Consider the following 25124-nt stretch of genomic DNA (forward strand, 5'->3'; position numbering starts at 1 on the left):
ATGATTTCTCAATACTGCACAGCTTAGAATGACCCCATTCACCTTCAGTCACTATGCTTTTCCCCCAAGCCTATCTCCATAATGTCATTAACGTCGAAATACGTTCATTACTCACAATCATAAGCAAGTCAGTTAAGTTGTTCAGCTTATTTCTATTTAAACAACCCAACCCAACACCTGACATTACTAAAAACCTTCGAAGGACAATGCTGTCTTGTGTTCAGTCATAAGTTTCCGTTAGTTATTAGTGCTTATAAAACACTAGACTTACTGTTTGTAAGCCCCTTATTTTCCATTTCTCCTCCCGAATAGCTCTGCACAGAAGAGGCTATATTTTACCTTCCCTTTTACTGCCGTTTGGTAAATTGCTGTCATTTTGAGGTCTGTTGATCTTTTGTGTTCTCTGTGTTGTTTAATTCAAAGTGAGTTGGTTTCACATCGAAGTAAAGGATGCACCCGAAATTATACACTCAACAACTGATGCTTTATCTTGGCATATAATATATCACCATTAAACTGCTTCAGTAAGTGATCTTTCATAACACTCGCTTCGGCAAAAGCATGTACAATCATGCTAAAGACTCTTTGTTTATAATAGTGTAAGGACATCTACTAAACTTCATCAGTTTGTCAAACTCTCATTCGGTTTTATTGGTTATAAATCGACTAATCTACAGATTAAACTACAGATTAGTCGATTTCTCTCCTCTATATAAACTAAGCCTGGATGATAGCATGAAGGCGTGTGCAAAATTCTTCCCTCATAACAGCCTCGAATTTTCCCTTTTGTTTGTGTTTTTTTTCTGCAACGACGCCGCTTTTACCTGCCGAACTTGTTTTGCTTTTCCGTTTAGAGATAGCATCGCTTTAAATCAGCAGCTCTTAAAGTGATGACTAAGATTTCCTACTTAATAAAAGGGAGATTATGCTTTTGTAAATCTCCTATCTGAAGGTGCGAAGTCACTGACAGTTGAACTTGAGTCTCAGTCATTCTTAAATTGCAGTGCAGGGCCACAGCTTTGTTAGCTAGTTTTACATTTTTGTTTTATGTGCCAGACCCTGTCATTAAATTAGTAATAGAACTGCTACAAAATAAAGCTGCCTAGAAATTGGTTGGTAATAATAACTAGAAGGTTGCGACTTCAAACCCTGTCACTGCTAAAGAGCTGCTAATGGGCCTTTGAGAAAGGCTCTTAACCCTCCATTGCTCATCAGTATGCTAAGATTGTAATCTGATAAGTCATTTTGATAGAATTGATATTTCTGGATTAAAGCATCTGCCAAATAAATAAAAGACTATTTTTTTTTTGGAGTGACAGAGTAAGTGTCAGGACCTGTTCTAACAGGAATTAGTTATTGACCGCTTGTATTTTTAAGCTGTCTAATCCAGCTTTAAAGTCTACGCTCCCCCCAGACCTGTGAAACCCTGGTCTAATTGTATTTTTTTCCTACTGGACACTGTGGCATGCCTTGTAATTTAACTCTGATCCTACATTTTGTCATAGTTTTCTCTGCCAAGTGACCTGAAATGTAACAAAGAAGGTGTGCTGAATGATTTGTTGGTTAATGGTCAAATGGTTTGGTTTGTCTTATTGTCACGGACAGTGACAGATTGATCAAACACAAAGGATCGTCTTGATATTGTCTCTAAAAGTGCAACAAAGTAAAACAAACATTCAGTAATTGTAGTGAATTTTGATCATACAGTGAAATATGCTTTTGATTTTTTTTTGTTTTCATGTTGCTGATATTTTGTACACATGATCCACATGTAAGGTCATAAAGGAAAGAGGAAACTGAGTTAAATACATGCTTCTTTAATACAGAATGTGTAACATAATGAAATGTTGGCATGGAAGCCTTTATTATCACCACATATACATTAGAGCACGATGGAATTCTTTTCTTTGCATATCCCAATTGAGGAGGTTGGGGTCGCAGCACAGGGGCATCTATGATGCAGCACCCCTGGAGCAGGGAGGGTTAAGGGCCTTACTCATGGGCCCAACAGTGGCAGCTTGGCAGTGCTGGGGCTTGAACCCTGATAAACAACCCAGAGTCTCAACCACTTGAGCCACCACTACACCAATAATAATAATGTTTTTGTGTGTCCGATCCACTAGTCTACATGCACAGTAAAAAAAAAATTGTTGCATCTTAGAGTTTTGCTATTTTTACTTTGAATGAAGTAGTCTGACACTGCGGATGGGTCACGATCTGCCTTTAAAACAGACGTGTCCTGTCATGTCTAGTCCTGTGTTCATCCTGACGTTAATTTGAATCTGTTTCTGAGAAAATCATTTCCTGGATTTCGAATAATGTTCGCCTTTTGTCTTTAGTCACTATCTGACATTCTCATCCTACTTCTACAGGTAGAGTTATGTAATGAGAACCTCACACACACACACACACACACACACACACACACACACACACGCACACACACATGCACACTATGCCTGGATGTGGATCATCCAGGATTTGCATAAATGCAATTACTTAGAATGAAAGTTTCTTGTAAATGACTAAGTTGTGACATGTCTAGTGGGAACACACTTTGGTTTCAGAAAACACAAGTTTTTAAAAGTAAAATCTTGGTATACAGTCATAACAAATCCATGTTGCTTTCTAAAAGATAGAATTTAATAGATTTTTAATAGATAGTGTTGTTATCTCTCCAGGAGACTTGATATATAAAATGTTTACAGTGTTCCACCAGGATACAGTAAAGATCATCAGTACATGGAAATTCCATGGAAAAAGCTGTACAAATAAGTAAGATATTTTAATCGAGTACCATGTTGTTCAAAGTTCTATACACTGAAGCTCCCCTGTCTTTTTTAAACAGTTAGTACTGTTTCCAAATCAGAAGCTGGCTCTAGAACAGTAAACCATTTACCCAAACGAGTAACTGGTAAGATTTGTGCACTGCATTTTACCCTTCCCCACTTTTCTCCTTCACCCCTCAAGCTCAGTTCTATCTGATGGTGGGAAGTGGAAGAGATGAGGTGAGATCACACACATTCTCACACATCTCCAGCAGCTGGCATCGTGAGTGTGATCCAGTCTGGGCTTGACGCCCACTCTTCATCCATAGACTTTAAACATGAGCGTAGTACCATAAACTACATTTAAGCCAGAGCACAGTGATCTTATTTCATTATCTTTATCCCTCTCTCTCTCTCTCTCTCTCTCTCTCTCTCTCTCTCTCTCTCTCTCACTCTCTCTCACTCTCGCTTGCTATATATATATATTCTGTTTATTTTTGTTTGTGTACTAAAATGCATTCGATTTGATAAGCCTTTTCTTTGTGTACCTATAAACTTTCATTGTCTATATAAAAATGCTTCATGTAATGGGAAGATCCATGATGTGTGTGGGCTGGACACACACACACACACACACACACACAGATTCAGACTCAGCCTAGAGGACGGTGAGCTCTTGGTTCAAAGGGTCTGGTTACAAGCATGAAATGGTTCATCAGCGTAGAATTAGCCTCACAGGGGAGTGTGAGAAACACGGTCTCTTCCCATCACCAGAGAATGACCTAGCAGAATGGGATGTAGGGCTGAGATCTTCCTGCACCTCTACAGACACACACTCTATTCAAATAGCTGATAGGTACTGTGTTTTTTTTTTTTTTTTGATGTGGACTGTTAAACACCCAGTGGGACATTTCTGATACAAAGTAATTTGAACATGCAAAATAATGTACAATAGAGCTGGGTGTTGGAAGCAGTTTTGCTATTCATTTGAGCTTTGTACATTTTTAAACCATTAACATTTAAATATCAGAGCATCAGGATATTTTACACTACACTCAGTATAAACCTACATCAGACCAGCACTTGGGTCACTTGTTGTTTCTTGTCTGTGTGTAGCAAATGCTAATGTTGATGAGAAACTCTTCTAATTACATTTGATTTTTACTTAATCCGTTTTCAAACTGGATGTCTGATACACGAAGATTAGCCAAACAAGCTCACTAGCTAGCTAATTACGCTCACCAAAAGCACAGATCAGCTCGACTTTCCAATAAAATTTAAATGTTTCTGTACACATCGAATTGCTCATGTATATATCTCTTGTGTATGGTAGGATAAAATAAACCCACTGCAGGCTTTTCTTCCATTTCTGTGCATCGTACAGTAAACAGGATGTTGGAAACAAACCTGGAGGTTTTAGATTGAATTAATTTCAGCACGAAAGTACTAAGGGATTGGTTCCAGAGATCCTTCCAGTCATTTTTTTGGATATGTCACTTCCCAGCATCATTCTTAATTTGTGTGGAATTGAGAATCGCCGCTAAAACGACGCTTGTCGAGCTGTCGCTTTATTACCAGATGCTGTCGCTGATCTCGGCTGTCTCACGCTCATACATAGAAAATGAACGGTTTTCTGTCACTTTATTGCTTACTGTGTATGTTTAACTGATTCTGCAGTTATAGGCAGTAAACCGTTAAAAAAAAAAAAAAAATCTTGTTTTTCGATGTCCAAATGACTGACGTTTTCTTTGTTGATGCTGGTCAATGTTGATCAACGGAGCCAAAACAACAACAAAAAAAAAACAGGATTTAATAACATTTTCATTACCTTCAACATTAAAGTAGTAACATGTTAGATTCAGTCATTCAGTAACATTTTCTTTCCAGGACTATTTCAAGGTGTTCGCTTTTCTCTTTCAGCCAAAAACTAAAACCAAATGATGGTGCGCTGTACTGCATACATACAGCCACGTATCTCAAACCAAAATGACTGCTATAAGCATCAGGGTGCCTAAGACTTTTACACACTACTGTACTTGTCTAATGTTAGCAAAGTTAACATATGCCAATAGATTTTATTTTACATTAATAAACTCAAAATACTCTCCATTTATTTTGAGGGACCACAGGAGATGAGGGAAAAGGGCGGAGCTTAAGGAAGAGTTCAGGGCGTCTGTCTATCATGTATTAGAGAGAAAAAGACTTTTTTGGCTATGTATGTTTAAGTGATAATTGGGAGTCTGTCTCAAAAAAATAAATCCATAACCCTGATACAAGTCTGTTGTAGGAAAAACATTTTCCGGTGAGACAGAAGTATCTGTTCAAGCATCGTAATATAATTGTAGACTTCAAGATGCTTAATCCTAGAATCAAAAGTTCACCTGCTGGCTTAAAAACATGAGTTGAGCATCAGCTTTGTTTCAACTCGAGTTTCAACTTATAACTTTTAAATTGTAGTCAGAAAACTAAACAGAAAAAAAAATTCATTTCATTTCTGTTCCTCATGCCGTATTTGAAGACGGAGTTAAGAAAATGTAAAAAATCTCTGGATTTTTTTTTTTTAATAACCACGCACATTGTACAATAGTTCCATCACGTAATGTTCAACTGAAGTTGTAATACCTCCGTTTAATTCATCATTCTAATCCAAGCAGCCAGTCCAAACCCTGATTAGACGTGCTTTGATTTGGCAGCTTTTCAAGTTGTGTTGTTGGGCTAAAATAGAAAGAAAGGATTTAGTTTTGCTTTGAGTTTAAAAGCTTTTCTAAAGACTTAAACAGAATCTACTAGAAGCCTGTTTTCGCAGTTTGGCTTCCTGTTTTTTTTCTTTCTTTCTTTTTAGGAGTTGGTGTGTTAGGGGATGAGGGGATGAGACTAAGCTTTCTGAAATACTGATGCGTTCTTTATTTATTGCTGTGTAAAAAAAAGTGATTTATCGCCCAAACCCTGCTCAGCTGAACACATAAGTGCTAAATGATAGATCCACTTCATGTCGCTGTCACCCACACTGCCACTTTTGTTTCTGCAGTAATGTTTCTCTTCTTTTTTGAGAGGTATTACTCTAAGCACTAGAGGTTATATTTCATTTCCACAAGTGTAATGCTGGTGTTAATCCCCAAACAGAGCAAATGGTTCACTTCAGCCGGGTTTTTAATTATCATGTTTATAATACTTCTCACAGGAACTCAGGATGATGTGGTATGGAAGCTGTTTAAAAAAAAAAACGTTTTCCATTCGTCTCTCAGAGATTAATTATGAAGGAGATTGGATGGAGTTGTAACTGCTGTGACAGATGGAGGAAGGGTCAGAAATTTGGCAACAGCTGGAAGCCAAGGTCGCTTCAGCATGGGGTGGATTTTGCTGGCATGGAGTGGATCAGTCAGCAGAAGAGGAATGGTTGTTACGCTTGTGTTAAATGATTCATTCAGCCCTCTATCGAGAATCTCAAAATTTCAGAGGTGCTTTTGCTTGGCTTGTTAGTGACTCAGGAACCAAAAAGGGAAAACTGGGTCAAGTGTAATATTTTATTGCTTCTTATATCATCAACGAGGATGAAATTGTGTTTTTGTTGTGTTTTCCGTAACATCTCAGGTGACTGAATGACCCAGTTGTTGTGTTGAGTCATGTTATATGGTGCACTGGTAGCTCAACAGTTAAGGCTCTGGGTCACTGAACAGAGGGTCAGAGGTTCAAGCCTCAGCACTGCCAAGCTGCCACTGTTAAGCCTTTAAGCAAGGCTCTTAAACCTCTGCTCCAGGGATCTGATGTATCACCTCCTAACAAGCTTGGATCTGCTAAGAAAAGAATTTCACAGTGATGTGATGTATATGTTAAATAAAGACTTCTTCTTCTAAAACACAGCGCAGGTCTCAAGAGAGAGTCTTAAGAAACTCAAACTCTGTTCCAGTATGACACAAAGTGCACACAGCAGCTCCATGAAGACATGTTGTGAAGGTTAAGGTTGGAGTGACGAACTTGTCCTATACAGACCCCTGACACCTTAACTCTGACTCTGACACCACTGGACACCTTTAGGATGAACTAAACATCAGTGCCTGGTCTCTTCTGTCTGAGTGGGCAGCCATAGTCTAGAATATAGTAGAAAACCTTTCCTGAGAGTGGATATTATTAAACCAGCAGAGAGGGGACCAGGTCCATATTAATGCCTATGGCTTTTAAAGAGGATGTTCAGTCGCCATGTGTTCACATAATTTAACCATTTAGTGTAGATAAAAAATACAGAGTATAAAGATGTAGTTAAAAATTCAGAGCTTGGACACCTTTGAATTTCAACTCTTTTCTTACTCTATTTACTGAGTTATGTAGTCATCATTACTTCATTTGATTTGTTTTTCTGCTTCAGCCTTTGGGTGTTAATTCAGAGGTAAGTCGTTTTGGGGCAGTGAGGGCTGTACAGGAGAGTTTGGAGTGTCGGTGAGCAGTGGGGTGTTTGGTGAGCTGCAGGCTTCGGCCCGAGTTGTTTGCTGGAAAGGATCCCAGAGCTACAACAGAGAGAGAGCCAGGAATTCCAACTATGTCCATTAAAACAGAGGTGAACGTTCCCCAGTCAGTCTCACGCTGTTAGGACTTCTTGTTTTGCATTCTTCTTCTTTGGAACTCTTTTGATCAGTACTTTAAATGTGTCTTAATTTTTTTTTCCTAACTTTTTTTCAGTATACTTTTTTAGAGTTTTGTATTCTCTTTGTATCTTCTCTTCTCTCAGTCTGTCCCGGTCGCATTAAGATTTTCTTTCTGTTCCATCATTGTTGTGCCCGAGGCTGGTGTCTTCCGGCTTGATGCTTCTTAAAAATGTGTCATTGTAGCTGTGTGTCTCGGGTTTCTCCAGATGCCTCCAGCGAACTGAGTGCATTCACGGTGATCTGAGCAGACACCCGTGTCTTTTATTCATCTGGACCAGTTCTCAGAAACTACATCTCTGTTATGTACTTTCACTTCCACTCCTTCAACACAGACATGAGTTATTATTGTTTCTCTCTTCCTTCCTGCAGTCTTGTGATTAGCTTTTGTGCATGTATTAATTTAGTCGAGCCTGAAGTCTCTTCTCAGGGTGGTTTATTATATTATATTATAGAACTGTGTCAGCTTTACGGATTCAGGACAGTAAACCCAAACACATGGCTGACATCATTTTCCTTAGAGTAACCACCATAAACATGTCTAAATATCTGCATGCACGCGCCTGGATGAGGCAAACATGCCGCCGGGCCAGACGGCAATTGTAAATATGCAGCACATGCTCACAAACCACAAAGAAAAGCACGCGCTTCTTAGTCCTTAGCACTTCACGTTCCTGTGTGGTCCCAATCTGCTTGGGCTCTGTAGTTACTGTGCATCAATCGTGATTCACACAACTGATCTGTGCATCTTTCAGACCCCTAATTATTGTGATTAGTGTGCAAAGAGATGTGGGTGGGGTCAGACAACCTTATTACTGAGCTCCAGGCTCAGGAAGTGGGAACGTTCTGCTGTTTAGTGCTGAGATCTATGCTAAAGGGGTCTGTTTTAAAATGAGTTTGCGATTAGCTAAAGAAAAAGCAAAGCAGTAGGGTCTGGGGGCACAGGCTGGTTGTTTAAGAGTCCTTATGTTCAGTTTGTTTGCACGGCAGAACATTTCAGTGAGAAATCGAAATTGCAAGCACACAGTCAAAATGGAGATGCTGTGCAGACTATCAGTGTGTGTCATTACTCTGTTGTTTTGCTCCTGCTGTGGAATGAGTTTTCGCCTCGAACCGTTCCGTGTTTCTCGTCTCTTGTCAATTTCCCAATGGCAAGAAATGCTGCAGCTTGGAATGACCAAACAGTGCCACAGCTGCCCCAGGATCTGTTCCAGCTCTGTTGAGCATGATAAATTTGGTGTAGGCTGCATGTGGGAGCGTTGCTGCTGTAACAAACAGTAACAAAAAAACTCCATGCAGTTGCTGCGATACAGCAGTAAAACTTTAAAGCAGCAAGTCCACCAGATCCCAAACTTTCCTTCCTTCTGTTGCCTTTTTTGACGTCACCGTTCTGAGATGTGGTTTAGGGGTGGCACGGCTATTTCCTCTCTCTAAGAGCTTCCAATGTTCTAACCAAATTCCACTGTTTTTCTTGTCTAAATAATCTGATGGATTTAATTTGTTTAGTTTATTTTCAGTAGCGTTGGAAAGCCTTTGACTCACAGATGAGCGCATTTCTGTCCAGCCTTTGTTTATATGATTCTGTAATTGCACACCATGTTTATCCTGTCTTGGGCAAAAGGCAAAGTTGCATCACTACACGAAAATTATGTGCATAAAGTATATGTGTGTGTGTGTGTGTGTGTGTGTGTGTGTGTGTATAGATATATTGCTAGTGATTTTATTACACCTTCAAGAAAGGTAAGAGGTCAGCCATCTACAAGTGAGGTGCTGAATTGAGAGAAAGATTCCCCAGAGGTGAAATGAACACAGGAACAAGGTCAACAGCCAGTATGCCGTCCCACTTCAGTGTTCTAATGGAGCCCAGAGACGCTTACGCTAGCATAGCTTCTGCTCTCCATTTGAAAAAGCTCTCAAGTGTTATAGCTTTGGCGACATGATGCTGGAGCACTCTGGCGGTTAACAAGGTTAGCCGAGAAGACGACCGAGCAACCGTAGTTAATGCAGCAGCTTTTTGTTGTGGATTATTATATTTGATATTACGCTAGAGCAAATATTAAACTGGATATCAGCGTAAAGTTTTTTTTTTTTTTAAACCCTGTGAGATTTTACTAGGGTTCTTTGCCAGACATATAGTGAACAGTAAAGGTTTGTACTGGGATTTTCAGTCATCTGTGCCATGCTCTGTTGTGTAACCTCGCTCATTACACTGTTACACTTCCATGCTCTGTGTTAATCCGGGCCACCGACTGAAGAACCAACAGAACTCCTATTTGTGGCAGAGGACATGCTAAACCCGACCCAGTAAAGAGCCTCTGTAGCTGACAGTGAACTTTCAGTTAAGTAATTAACCAAATAAGAACCAACGGCAGACTCACTGTCCTTTTGTATATACGCTAATCACTTTGTGTGGCTTTCTAGAACACTGATTTTGAGGGAGCTGTGAGCCAAGCCAACATCATATCAAGAAAAAATTTGGTTTATTTTGTGGTGGAGAGAAAGAGAGAGAGGGAGGGAGAGAGAGGGAGGGAGAGAGGGGAGAAAAGAATGTGGTGTGGTGATAATAATAACTATGTTCATGCTGTTCATGTTTTGAAAAGCAAACAGAAGAATTGGAAATTACAGCTGCAACTCTGAATTGTTTTGCAATTCTGTAAAGATTTAAAATGCTCAAGACTTAAATCCTCTTAATAATTCAATCAAGAAAAACACAGCAGCATACAAATCATATGCAGAAGATCAGTTTGTTAAAGCTACTGTACATAAAGAGATAAAACCATTCATTATTAACGATTGCTGAAATGATAAAATAACACAGATGTGATGTCGTGATGTGTATTTTCAATCCAATTACATTTCTAATAACTTAAATTGACTTAAATTCATCAATTGTGCTTTTTCATCAACTTACGAAAGAATATTTCGATTTTACCTCACATTAGCGGTAGTTTTGCGGTCTGAAAGGTGAGTATTGATCAACAGAACATAAATGATAAATGTACACACACACACACACACACACAGACACACACACACACACACACACGCACACAAGTTTTCCTCTGATCCACAGACAAAGCTGACTAGCATGTGCTCAGTTTAAGGGGTTAAGGAATGCTAGCTAGCAGAACACGAGCGCTGTATAAAATTGGATTGTGTGAGGCTATAAGAGTCATGTTTAAAGAGTAGCATGTAAAAGCAGAGCAAATTTAATTTGTGGGAACTGCTGTCATCATATCAATAGCAATTTTCTCTTAGATTATGGTTATAATTTGTTGCACCACTAGCTATCGCTAGTCGCCTGACCTCTTATGAGCTCTTGGATGCATCAGGATGTTTTCTCTTCAGGAGCTCACTCAATTTACAATTTGTTACAGATTTAACAGGCAGTTGTGTTGACCGAACTAAACGCTTGTATGAACAGTATTTTCATTTAACTTAACTCATTTAATGCTCAGAGGTTTGTTTACTAACGATGCTATGAGCGGCTATGTCGATTTGTTGTCACTTGTTGAACTCTAAGTAGGAATTCTGAGTTGAGTAAAGTTTTCTTTGTTTTTTTCAAGTCAGAAGTCTGACCTCTAGTAAAATCCAGCATTTGTTCTATGGTTTTATTTGGATGTAGGTACTTAATGTGCTATAGTGAGGAAAAAGATTTCATGGGCATCATGTTAAGAAGGTAACACTGTCCGGTATCTCAGTGGAGGTTAGTGGAATGATAATGATAGTAAATATGTCGACAGTTTGAATTTGTATTAATATACAGCTTAATCACAAGATTTTGTCAATCTGATTAGGCACTTGCAGCCCTAGAGGAAATTGAAATGTTGATCTGTGCGATAACGCGAGGAAGCATGTGATGTTCAGACCAGTCACACACAGCGGGGTGTTCAGGGATCGGATTGGCTAGGATGAGGTGAGAGGATTTCCATTTGAAGAGGGTTCACTGAGGTGGTGTGAAACAAATTCTGTCAGCACTTGTTTTCTTAGGTATCTGGAAAAGAGCTGGCAGTGCTGTCAGGTTGAATGGCTCCTATAAGTACTCTCTTTAAGTGACTAACTAAAAATACCCTGTGACAGACGTCCAATCAATCCGAGAGTGATTGCGGTGTTGGTCTGTGTGGCTAATGCCCAGGCCAGACCCCCTGTCGGGCTCAGCGGTAAGACCCCCCCTTCATGACGCAGACACAAACACACTTTTTACTGATCAGTTCTGAGGCCTGAGAATTTCGATTTCCTTCAAGTTCAGATGACAAGACCCTTTGACTGAAGAGTAAAGCTCAAGGCTCTGGGGGCGACCAGACATAGCCAGCTGTCTGTATTCATCTACCAACAGACTGATCGATTCTGTTTGCCCTGACTTGTCTAAGTGCAATCTAGCTCTCTGAAAATAATCCTGATTTAAAGTGCACAATTCCGACAACCCCTCCCTAACACTATTTCGCACTGCCACTAGCTCAGTTGGAATCAGGCAAGTCAGCCACAGATACATGAATTCCTCATAACGCAATCTGCTGGCTGATCAATAATTCAATTCTGCCTGCGAGAAGAAGGCATGTCTGGCTCCAATCTCACCTGTACCACCTGGCCTTGCCCTTAACAAGGTGGACTAACTATGTTTGAACCAGGCTGCAGTGTGTGTGTGTGTGTGTGTGTGTGTGTGTGTGTGTGTCTGTGAGACAGAGAGTTTGTGTATTTGTGTGGCCCTGACACCCTGTGTGAGTCCTCTCCGCAGGCACTGTGTGTATATCAAAGACATCACTCTCATCAGAAGGTAAAGTAGGTTACGTCATCTATACATAAATACCAGGGACTAGGTGAACATTGGGGACAAACTTCTCCTGTAAAAGTCCTCTTTATGCTCCAACTCCAGTTTGGACAAGGACACCAGCATGGTTGGTGTCATCCAGTTCTCGTATGTTCTTTCACCCAAAATTTTAGGTCTTTCTTCAGAGCTGACATTCACTCAAGGCTTGTTACACCTTCCCGGAAGGTTATTTCTCTGCGGAAGCTGTGCGTTCAAAGCTTGGACAGTTTCTGATTGTTCTGGAAGGTTTTATTTCTCTCCTGTGAAAGTCCTCCTTTTGTGTCACTCAGCAGTCAAGGCGTAGTTCAGATAAAACAATGACTGTTTTCAGCTGCTTCCTCGCTTTGATAACTGCACTATCTGTGGTAGCAGAATCCCTCTCTCTCTCCCTCTCTCTCTCTCTCTCTCTCCCTCTCTCTCTCTGCCTCCCTTTGTTTGTTTCTTTCTTTTTTTAACTCCCCTATATTAAGCACATAGACAGACGCACATAGGCACGGATGAGAAAGGAGAGTGCAGGACGAGAGAAGTGTCTTTGTGCATTTGCCAGTAGCTGACTCCAGTCTGCACTTTGTATTGAAACTCTTTCTGCATTTATTTGGTGCCTTTGAAATATTACTTGGTCACTTCTGGCCTCCAAGCTTTGTTTATCACGGCAGGAAGGATAAAAATGCAAACTTTCACAAGTTCTTCCTCCTCCGTCTGTTTACTGTTCACAGTTTCAGCATCCACTTTCACCCTCATTCTGGCAAAACAAAAAACAAAGAAGAAAAAAACGAGTGTTTCAAGTAAATGTGGTGGAGATGAATGACTTATTGTGTAGTTTGTTTTTTTTTGTAGGTTTTTTTTTTGTAACTGTTCCTTTTCAGTGAAATTTTTATAGGCAAAATTGAGGGCATGTTTTTTATTTTATTTTTTTTTCTTGCTTCTCCTAGCTCTGACAAGGCCCCAAGGGAACAGAATAAATTGAACAATTTTGCTTTAAAGGGCAAATCAGTGCCTCCAGTTGTTGAGAGCCATTTGCAGCGACAATCAGAGATAGAATTAACAAAGTTAGCAACGAGTATTAGTTAGAACACTCGCTTCTGTATTCATGTGACACAGAATAAATAATGAATGATGAGCATATTATTGTCTCTGGCCAGTAATCATTGGTTTCATTTAGTTGAACAAATTAGATTTTTTTTCTCATTCTGCCGAGATCCAGGGGACGTTTCTCTTATCTGGTACAGTATTATTTTTCTAATAATAGGTGAGTGGTGTGTTTGAGCTGTTGTCAATCCACCATGAAATAAATCTCGATTTAGAGCAACATAGTGCTAGAAAAAATCGAATTCTGCTTGGGTGTTTTGGTTCTCTGTAACTCTTGATTCACATGCAAGCCTGACGTTTAACATGAACCATCCATCCATCTGGTTTTTGAAGTGTTTATCCTGCACAGGGCTGCTGGGAACCTGGAGTCTCAGAGCACAAGGCAGGAGACACACTGGATGGGGTCCCAGTCCATCAAAGGCCACAAAAACACACACACAACCAGATGTAATCAGCCTACAGCACATGTCTTTGGACTGGAGGAGGAGACCAGAATACCCAGAGGAAACCTCTGGAGCACAGGGAAAACATGCAGACACACAGGGAAGAGGAAGGACTTAAACCCCCAATCTGTGAGGCGAACATGCTAAATAGTAAGCCACCATTTCTGCTCTAACGTGAACAGACACAAGATGAATGAGAATCGTTAAATTCGTCTTTCTTCCCAAACCAAAAACGTTCCCATTTTAAAATGGACACTGCAGTCGCAAACACAACCCAGATGACTCAACTCCTTTTAATATCAGGATATTTCAATAAAGCCCACGTCGTGACCCGATCCGAAATCTGCACAGCCCCAATGGTATTTATTTACAGCTGCTCTTTCCTGATACACGAAGCCATATTGAAAATTTTGTCTGTGTCTTTTATTCTGTTTACACAGTCCAGGAAGCAACCAAAGAATGGAAACCAATTAATGTGGTTGTTGGTCACGGAGCATTGCATGGATGTTTGATTGCAAGGAAAAAAGTCAGTGATGAGGAGTCGTGGCTTTTGTGGTGCGTCGTGTTCCAAGTAGATGTCAGAAGGACGGTGTGAGTCGATCAACATGAACGCTTCTAAATATGGCTTGAAGGTACTTCAAGCTCAAAAACACGCTATCCCTGGCAGTAATGTATCAAGAGCTTGCGAGATAAAAGGATGCTAGAGGAAAAGATCTGGCCTGGGATGGGTTTTTTAATAGAAGTCATTGTTAAAGCCCTAATGGTTAAATGGTTTGTGGGCAGCAGGAAACCAGTATTGACTCATTTTTCAAGTGCCTTCAAGTGTAAATTCATCAACAAGCCTAGTAAACAAGCAGAAACAGGACTGAACAAGAGAGTGTCTCAAAATGGCTCTCTTGCTTAATAAGGATACTGATTAGAAGAAATCCTGATCACATCATGGTTTGCATGTAAAACCGATACCTTGAAAGCTGTCACGTTGAGTCGGACACATGGAGTGCACCACAGTACTGAACCCGAGGTGGTGTGAGTTCGGTTGCATGTGAACACATCTCAGAATCGGGTCTGCACATGATTGAGAAGTAACCTGAGTGTGTCAATGGCGACATCATTAGTTTCCAAAACACACAAGTACCATAAGTGGTGCACATAACAGCACCAGATTAATAATAAAAAGCCCTGAATGCGGTGAGGGGTATCGTAAGATGAACGCAATTACACCAGGGTTTGATAGAATCATGAGAATCCAGACCAACACCCGGATTTGAACCTCAGCAAACATGTGCATGTGAAATCCACCTAATATGTAGAGTAGACTTCATACTTCACACTACATTTTTGATCGGGTTCAGGTATTAATAGTGTTCTACTCTCTCACTGCATTATTCAATCTACTTTGTCTTAACTGTAGAATAGAATTTACACGTCATGGAACATGGAAGTGTTCATCTCAGTGTTTGTGTCTGAGGTTTGATGACATTTGGAGGTGTGAATCACATACAGATGTTGATTGATGCTGCTGATGATAATGAATTAATTGTCTTTTGGATGAGCAACATAATAAAACATCTTAGAAAATTATAAAATAAGTCCAGTCTTTAACTTCTGAAGTAATCAGAATAAGGACTAAGGTTTGACTAATTCGTTTTTTTTTTCGAGCGATGCGTAGTTGTTGTCGTTTCCTGCTTTCAAACCAAACGTTTTGAGCAGCTGTGTCCATTTTAGAGTCTCTTCTTAGACATAAATGAATCATCTCACTTGCTGGATTGCCTTCATAGCCCCCCAGATTGTTCCTTTACCTGGCTGTCTTCATCATGCTGCCAAGTGCAGATGGACTTCCCCGTATTTGTAAGTCTCTTCAGGATTACACTCCATCCGTCACAGGCGAGAATTCAGACTTGCAGCCAGGATCCCTCAGCTGGCACCTGCTGCTGGCCTAATGGTCCCAAAGCCTTCCAGCAAAGCGCTGCGTAAGGATTTTAACCTTAATAGAAATCATTTTCAGATGTAACGGAAATGGCTTTTCCATACACCTCTTCTCCAGAGCAGGTGGTCTTTTTAACATGCAGGCATTTTTCAAATCGCATCACTAAGACTAGTTTAGAGAGACTGTAGTGAATTTACTCTGGCTGTTCCTGACATCAAGCAGCACAACATACTTCAGTCTGCATTTTTCCTTGTAATTTTCTCCCAGTTGCCAGGCATTATCTAGGACCTTCGCCATCACGTGACAGCTTCTGCTCAGGGAGGATGAGGGGTAACATTCGCCTGTTCCAAGTTACACGAATCCAACACACCTGCCAGCACTGACGTAAGCCACTGGCTAGAAAAGCTATTTATCCTCAGGATTGATCGAGAACCCTAGACACTTATACCATTTAAGAGCCATTTTCTAACTGCATACTATTTGTTCAGGGGAAATATATTTGTTCACATGGACAATTTAGTCTCTATGTAAACTCTTATTACTCAGTATTACAGCTTATGTTCTGTATTTATTGTCCTGCACTCATATCACACTGTACATGTTACAGTAATTACAAAACCCACAATAAAATATTGTAAAAATGTACGACATACAGCAGAAAACATGCGTATAGAAAAGAACCGTGATACAGAATCGAATAAGCCTTTATTTTGTAATTATTAATATACTTTATAGCACAGTGAAATTCTTTCTTTGCATATCCCAACTTTTTTGGAGGTCAGGGACAGAGTGCAGGGTCAGCCATGACACAGCACACCTGGAGCAGAAATGGTTAAGGGCCTTGCTTAAGTGCCCAACAGTGGCAGCTTGCTCATATCTTACATATGCCCATATAGCTTACAGAGTATAAAATAACACATGGTCCTGTATAGTTGCTCATTTGGATAAAGTTTGAGGATTGAAACATTTACCATTTAGAAACATTTACGATTTCAACTTATAATCAAGTCAAGTGGGTGTTAATTTATTGTCATTCTTCTGTAGAGCTTGTACACACTGGAACGATGTGATAGACCATGGAGTAATACACAAGTCTGCACTGCAAAAAAAATAAAACAAAACAAAAAAAACACTGTGTTTTACAATAATTGACAGGAAAAAGGGTTTCTAATAAAACACTGTGCTTTTTGAACTGTGTTTTATTAGCAACCCTTTTTCCTGTGTATAAATTAGGTGTTATATTGTTAATATGTACAATGTTATATATATGTTAATATATATAACATGTTAGTAATAATATATATGTTAGTATATGTTAATGCAGGATTACAACAGAGCTGAAGATTAAGACCCAACTGTAGCAGTCAGGATTCAAACAGCTGACCATGTGATTTGGAAAAAAATAAAGTAAGTGTCGAGTGCAGCTTGTGTGCAGGCCAGGAGTGTATTGTGTGGGCGGGGGCCACTTGGAGGGGGGAAATGTGTGCGTGTGTACTGTATGTGTGTGTGTGTGTTGGGTGGTTCGGGGGCTTGTGCTAGTCGTGCTTGGTTCCAATCTCATTCAGTCAGCTATCATGTAGTATAGTTAAACTTTATTCTGTACACTGTAATGTTTGATCTGGACTCACACCTTGGGGATATGGTAGCCTAGTGGTTAACCTGTGCCACTGCTGGGCCCCTGAGCAAGGCCCTTAACCCTCAATTGCTTAGTTATGTAATTTATGTAATAAAATGTAAGTCTCTCTGCATAAGAGTGCGTGCTAAACACTGGAAATGTAAATGGGTTTCCAGTCTGATTCCTCTTAAGCTGTCTTCCTCATGTCACTTATGTCATTCTCAGGCAGTGTTTCTTTGCCGTTGTCATCTCTGGATCTAAACAGACGTCTGTAAAGTTGTTTGTGACCTTGTCTAAGTGAAAAACACTATACAAATTCAATGTGCTGCTAATTTGTGTTCTTAATACGTTAAGAGCATATAACACAACAGATTCCTCATTTGTATTGATTTTTATTCTTTTGTTTCTTTGTGTTTCTCTGTGTGTGTGTGTGTGTGTGTGTGTGTGTGTGTGTGTTAGGCTTGTAACAACCTATTGTATGCTAATTAAAAAACGGGGGAAAAAAAAGATGAGTGATGACTGTTCTGTGAGCATTCTGACTCACAGGCGCAGGCTTTCACATAGACTGACAAATGTAGTGACACACAGTCATCGCACAATTTCTTTTTTTATAAACATAATTGCCCTTTATCCCAGAATTTGTAATGTTCATCAACATTTGTATGCGGTAGCTCAGTGGTTAAGGTGTTTGACTACTGATCGGAAGGTCAGTGGTTCAAATCCCAGGTCCACCAAGTTGCCACTACAGGGTGGCAGGGCCCCTGAGCAAGGCCCTTAACCCCTAATTAAAAAGGTGTATAAAATAAAAAAAAAATGTAAGTCACTCTTGATAAAAGTGTCTGCTGTAAATCAACAGGTTTTGTCAAATTGTGTAGCAATAAATCCAGTATTTTATTGGATTAATCAGTAATATATAGATTGTAAAATAATTTGTTCACATTGTGCTGTGTGTGGTGTGTGTGTATGTGTGTGTGTGTGTGTTTGTGTGTGCTCTTGTTTTGGTTCTCTTCGAGCTACACCTGCTGTGCTGTAATTAGTTTTAGCCATCTCAGGGACATGGAACTTTTAATAAGCCTCGGCCCAAAGACGTTTTAATATAGAAGTGTGACTGCAGGCAGGCAGCAGGTCATAACATGTAAATGGTGAATTTACAGAAGATTCCAATTGCACGTATTTGGTTTGGGAATCTACTGTAGAGTAGCGTCCCAAATGACCTCATACACACTATGCATTTGCAGTGTGCTATCTTTACCTCTGCTGTCTAGTGTATGGATGTTAAAAGGGTAGAGTTTTGTCTCAAGTTTAACATTGGCGGTTTTCTGGCACGCAGAGTTTCCCAGTCAATGGGAATCATGCAAATAATGTAACACCAGTGTTGGGCAGTAACGCGTTACTAGTAAAGCGTTACTGTAACGCAGTTACTATTGACAGTAACTAATACTAGTAGTAACTCGTAGTAACTAGTAACTCTTTTTAAATAAAGTTACTCCGTTACTGTTACCATGTGGTGCGTTTGTCCGTTACCTTTTTAAATTAATTCATTTAGACTGAAGTGTAGCCTTACAGTCTAACCCAGAGGTCGGCAACCCGCGGCTCCGGAGACGCAAGTGGCTCTTTCATCCCTCTGCTGCGGCTCCCTGTAGATTTGGAAAATAAATATTTAATTTAAATTTATTTTATTTTAGTTAGTTAGTTTTTTAAAAATGAAATTCTAAGATTATGATGCTCTTGTATGCGTCATATTTTGTTTTTCTCAAAATCAGCTTTCCTCCGCGGTGGACAAAATACACAAGTCTCTATGTGCGAACACGTGAGACAGATTCCAAGGGACCGTCTGCAAAGTGCTTATTTGCAAAGTTATTGCAAAGTTATTTGTGTAGTAACAGTGTTTAGCTCAGGAGTTATTGACTCGGGAATCTCCAATCTGTGAATATGCGGCCAACTTTACTTAAGCGTTAAAATTTTGATGTCATGAATACGAAGAGGACGCAATTAGACATTGAGCATTTTATTTGAAGGTAACCTTCAACCCAGCGTCTTTTTTGTTAAAGTTAGTTCAAACTGTTCAAAATATTTTTGTTTGCTTTCAGAAATAAAATTTCGTTTACTCGGTAGCAGGTCATTGATTTCATAAATGCAACACACTACAGTTTTTTCTATACTTTCCATAAAGGTAAACAACGATATATGCAGTGTTATCTTCATTTTAGATGCCACATGGGTTTTGTGGCTCCCTGTTTTTTTTTTTTTCTGTGGGAAACGGGTCCAAATGGCTCTGTCAGTGTTTAAGGTTGCCGACCCCTGGTCTAACCTGTTTACAGCAGCGACGCATTGTAGGACTGGTGGATGCCAACCACTGTAAACACGAAGACGCCGCACTGTGGGCGTGTTTCCGTTTATTCATGTATGTGCGGCAGTAATGGCGAGTCAATGCGAGAGCAAGGCGAGTTTCTCAAAGTGGAAATATGCTCATTATCAGCAAAGTTATTGAGTTACTTTTTGAATGAAGTAACTGTAACTAGTTATTGATTTAAATGACATCTGTAACATGTATTGTACACTGGAGTCTCACTCCTGCCTCGTAGCCCCGCCCCCTTTCCACTACAGAAGCAAAGCATGACCGCTCCACCTTTCCGCACTTTTTTTTTTTCTTTGTGGTTGAATAAATGTGTCAGAAACAGTGTAGAATAGTGCATATCGTGTGTGATTTGGGATGCACCTCGAGGGTTTGTCACAATTTTTCGCCATCTGTCTGGATTCTGTTCACTTCAAGAGTATTTTCCAAACTTTTTTCTATTCATTTCGAGGTCACTTTCATTTCTTCGTAGTCGGTCGTTGTGAATCCGTGCAGGCTGGTAGGTTCTGATGCCATGGAAATGGACAGGCCAGTTCTCCAGCTCTCACCCTTCTTGTTTGAGAGTCACAAGTGACCAAACTCCTTAATCACACCACATCCACTTCACCTTCCTCTGATGCCTTCCCTTTATTATGCTTTTACTTAACTCTCATCAGTGCATTTATAGAGGCTCAGGATTTCCCCTAGGTTTGTGTAAGAGTGTGAAAAACATGGAGCAGAAACATGGAGACATTCAAGTTTGACTTATTTTCCATAACCTAAGGGAACCTCCTTATTATTTTCTCTCTCTTTCCGACAGCTTTGTTTGCCTGTCTCGCTTCACATTTCGTGTTCCAGCTGCACTCTTGTTCACATTAGAAGCCCAAAGGTGTAGGCCCTCTCCTTGTGGACATTTCTGCAATATAAATAAAAATCAGGTATTCAGTGTGAAGACTCGCTTCAGTGTCCCTGATCACAGGCCTCACACTCTGCTCACCAGGTCCCTCATCATCCTTCAGGTTCGGGAGACAGATTTATCAGATCAGATCATATTCCTCTGGTTTTTATTCAGTGAGTAGATATCTATTGAGATCAGAGAAAAAATCTTGACTAGATTGAAAATCAAAAATGTTGTCTTCATCCTTTTAGGCTTGCTGTTGTTGAGTGAAAATATACTCCTTTTTTTCCCCCTCACCACCACATCCTCACTCTGCTTCTTGTTTGTATTCTCTTCTCTTCGTTTTGAATCTGGTCGACGATTGATAAGCCAGAATCCATGAAAATCCGAGAAGTAGCGTGCACACACTCCTATGCGTGTGTGTGTGTGAGTGTGAGGGAGGGATGCGGCGGGTGTATTTGTTTATCTACCTCGCCTTTTCCAGATGGTGCACAGCAGAAAGAATCTACTTCCTGACACGCTCTCTTTGTCTCCCTTCTCATTATCGCCCGGCTGTGGGCTCTCCCAGGAATCTGGGTGAGTTTTCAGGGCCAGAAACTGCATACAAATACACACGCACACACTACGTGATGCAGAAAGTGTGACTTATTAGCTGGAGAGACGCAGGAGAGAATGAGATGTAGATGAACGCGTGCCTGTTTATATGTTTTGCATAACCCTATGGAGGTTGGGGCGCAGTTGTTATCTACATGAATACGCAAATGTGTAGCCGAAAGAGAGAATCAGTTACTGTGGGTTCAGATGGCAACCTGTGACTCCTCCTCTCCTATGAAGTCTTTTTAAAGAGTCAATGGTTTTGACTTTCCTGATAATAAAAAAGACCTCGTAGGAGATCCGGAAGTGCATCTCGTCATCTTGGCTCACCACATCATCGAAGTCTGCTTCATGCTCATTTGTTGGCGCTCATTGATAAGCCTGACCTAATGTCCTCTGGGTTGTTGTGCTGTTTGGCTGCCATGATCGACTTTCTCTGCGTTTTTGCCGCTCCTCTAGCTCCAAATTGATAGACGGTCAATTTGAGCAGCGAAGATAACGGCATTGTGTCAGTGGCCACCGATCCGGCCGTTATCTACTGCTTCTGGGCTCGCTAACAACCCAGAGAGACCCGTACTGCAATTATTGGCCTCTCTACTGATGTGTTTACCTTGGCTTGAGGTGTGTGTTGTTTTTTTTGCTACATATCTTTATGGCCGCTCTCACTATCTCTCATGGGCAGGTGGTCGTTGCTGGTGGCATCGCTGCTGGGTCGCATTTCAAACAATGACCACTGTCTTTATCTGACGCTGACGTCTTCACGGAACAGTTTTATGATTTAATGGTTAAGACTACTCCTGATTCTGTTAAATCTCTCTTTTTCCCTTGAATATTCCTTTGTAGCAGTTGCTGACTTCAGTCCTGGGTAACTCCTGCCCTGTCCACACACCAGATCTAACCGATCAGCTAATTATTAAGCCGTTAATGAACTGGAGCAGGTGAGAACGTCGGATTGTACGGCAGAGGCTCCGTAGGTCTGGAGCTAACCAACCGTGTTCCATTCAAATACTGAAAAAAATCATAAACTTTATTAGTGATATAATCTGGAAATACAAGTTCACGTTTTCTTTAGAAGGATGTAATCAATGTAAAAAAATCAGTAAATCAGTAAGAAAACATTAATCACAGGAACTTTTGGGATGCATCTTGGAAATAAAGAGGTTAAAACCTTGTGGAATGTAAAAGCTCCTTACAAGATTACTTTTTTTTTCTAAGACCATGAACAAAACGGTCAGTTAAACCCATATTAGGTTTAGCACTTTATTAAGAATATTATATACGGCAGGGTTTTTTTTTACGTTACTGAAGCACATGCTAAGCTCAGTGATCTCAGTAGTGAAAAGACAAAGAAATGACATCATTTGTAACTTCCCTAGTTACAGATTTGACAATGAATATTCCTGTATGTTGATTGGTCTAATTAAATGTAAATGTTTCTAAATACAGTAACATTTATTTTAAGAGCTGCTACATTGTTGATTTGATGTCACTTGCTGAACTCGGAGGTTCCCATGTTGGAACGCCAAGTTGAAGGTGTTTCTTGTATTTTTCTCGTTTCTGTCTTTACACAATACAGCATGCTAGCACTATTGTCTAAAATCTGTTTGTGGATATGATGGTTCTATTTTACTTTCATGACACTGAGCTGAGGAAGTAAATTGCCATGTTGTTTGTAAAGGATACAGAGGTTTCACACTCCTGAAAGTTCAAGCAAAACCTTTTTTTAATGTTTATGAGAGGAGCTGAGTAGGTCGGGTCACAATCACAGTTACCGTATGTATTCAATTTTGTTTGATTTTATAGAAATCAAGAGCACTTCAGTGTCTGAGATTAACATGCTGCCTGTGGAAACAAGTGCCCCTGACAACAAAGAGCGTGATTCAGAGCTTTCTCTGTATGGAAAACGGTTTGAAAGCATAAGTATCAAGAAAAAAACATAGCAAAACATTTTGGAGAAGTTTTCACTTTAGTTTTTGGATTTGTCTCTGATGGGAAAATAGTTAAAATTGAGGACTCTACAACGTAGGCTTATGTTTTGTGCAATTGAATGCTCTGTAAAAAAAACATGCTATTTGCCCCACCTCAGGGGCATGGAGGTTTGGGTGTTTGTTTCCCACCTCCTCTCTCTGGAGTTCGTATATACTGTAGTTCCTGTAGTTCAGAGGGTTTTCTCAGAGGTCTCCAGTTTCCTCCCCTAGTCCTCAGATGTGTTGTAGGTTGACTGGCATCTCTAAATCATCCATAGTGTGAGTGTGTGTGATTGTGTCCTGTAATGAGTTAGTACCCAGGTACCCCAAACCTTGTACCCTGACTCCAGGTAGGTCAAGGTTTCCTAAAGCCCTGTGTGTGATAAGTGGTACAGAAAATAGATGGACTGATGTATGGACGGATGAATGGGTGGACTCCTAGAAGGATGGATGGATGGATGGATGTCCCACACCTTGAGAGTAGCAGCTTGTTAGCAGCAAACACATTTTATTGGTGTATATTTGCCTCATCTGTCCATTGAGTGAGAAACATGGTTGCTGTTTATTCTTTTGTAAAAGGACCGAATTTGCACCAGTCTTGTGACAAGTTTTTTTTCATGTGTGTTTTACCAACTTGGACTTGGATGCGGACTGATCAAGAACGTGATTCCGTCTTTATACTTCTTCATCAGTGACATCATTTCAGTCTAGCATACAGACAGGTTCTCCGTCAACATCAGCACGACCTCGGCTCATACCTGTACGCCAAAACTCCAAAACCATACAGCAACACATTGTCAAGGATGTTATCCTCGTTAAATTGGACAGGCGTGGGTGAAGGTTTTGGTGAGAACTCCTCCACAGTTGAAAATGGCTCTCATTAAACCTTTTGCCTTTCCATATTTAGCTTGTCCACTAAGCCCATGTCAAATTCCTACAGTAGGTGTCTCAAAATCAGTCAAGCGCTTAAACACGCCAGATTTCCTGTTTCAGAAGGAAATGCGGCAACATACAGTATCAACTCACAGCGTGCAAATGGCTTAGTTTAAACTGTACATGTTATAGCATATTAGACATTAGACTTTAGTTTTAGCAAAACTCAGTACAGATGGAATTACTGTATATAATATGAGAAAGTGGAGTTTTTATTTGGGGGGGGCACGGTGGCTTAGGGGTTAGCACGTCAGCCTCACACCTCCAGGGTTGGGGGTTCGATTCCCACCTCCGCCTTGTGTGTGTGGAGTTTGCATGTTCTCCCTGTGCCTCGGGGGTTTCCTCCGGGTACTCCGGTTTCATCCCCGGTCCAAAGACATGCATGGTAGGTTGAATGGCATCTCTGGAAAATTGTCCCTAGTGTGTGATTGCGTGAGTGAATGAGAGTGTGTGTGTGTCCCTGCGATGGGTTGGCACTCCGTCCAGGGTGTATCCTGCCTTGATGCCCGATGACGCCTGAGATAGGCACAGGCTCCCCGTGACCCGAGGTAGTTCTGATAAGCGGTAGAAGATGAGTGAATGAATAAATGAATGAGTTTTTATTTGGCATTTGTGCAGCAAAGTTTTGAGCCTCTATGTTCCAGTGAAGGGCAATCGTAAGGTTAAAGTACAGAAGTTAGAGTACATTCTATACAGTTGTGTGCTTCCAACATTTTGGCATCAGTTTAAAGAAGACGTACATATGGGTGTGATGGTCGGGTGTCCACATACAGCAGGAAAAAATAAGTGGCTTTTTTATTTAACATTATTCTGACAGAACGGTTCCATTCTTATGGGAGTCTATCAGCATGACAATGTCCACATCCACAAAGGCACAGGGCCCAATCCAACCCCAGCTGAAATAAGACATTGGGGTATTAGCAAGAGCGCTAGAGATATATCCACATATGGACCTGCCTGTACATGGAGCTGCTTACTTTTGTTTTCTGTCTTTGAGCATGCTCTCTGTCTTCCATAAATATTCAAACCCATGTGCAGGACATAACTTCTCATTCAGAACTCATACCAGGCCTAGTGCAGCATGAGCCCTGTTTTCCCGCTGAGCTTCTCG

At 40.4% G+C, this 25124-nt stretch overlaps 1 protein-coding gene across 3 annotated transcripts in view; it reads left to right on the top strand.

Moving 5' to 3' along the window:
- The window catches only part of plxnb2b (plexin b2b), a 136241-nt gene that overhangs the window by 2074 nt on the left and 109043 nt on the right, over positions 1-25124 (top strand). The gene's annotated exons all lie outside the window — the stretch shown is intronic.

Source organism: Tachysurus vachellii, chromosome 14 (assembly GCF_030014155.1).
Source record: "Tachysurus vachellii isolate PV-2020 chromosome 14, HZAU_Pvac_v1, whole genome shotgun sequence".
Lineage (NCBI taxonomy): Eukaryota > Metazoa > Chordata > Actinopteri > Siluriformes > Bagridae > Tachysurus > Tachysurus vachellii.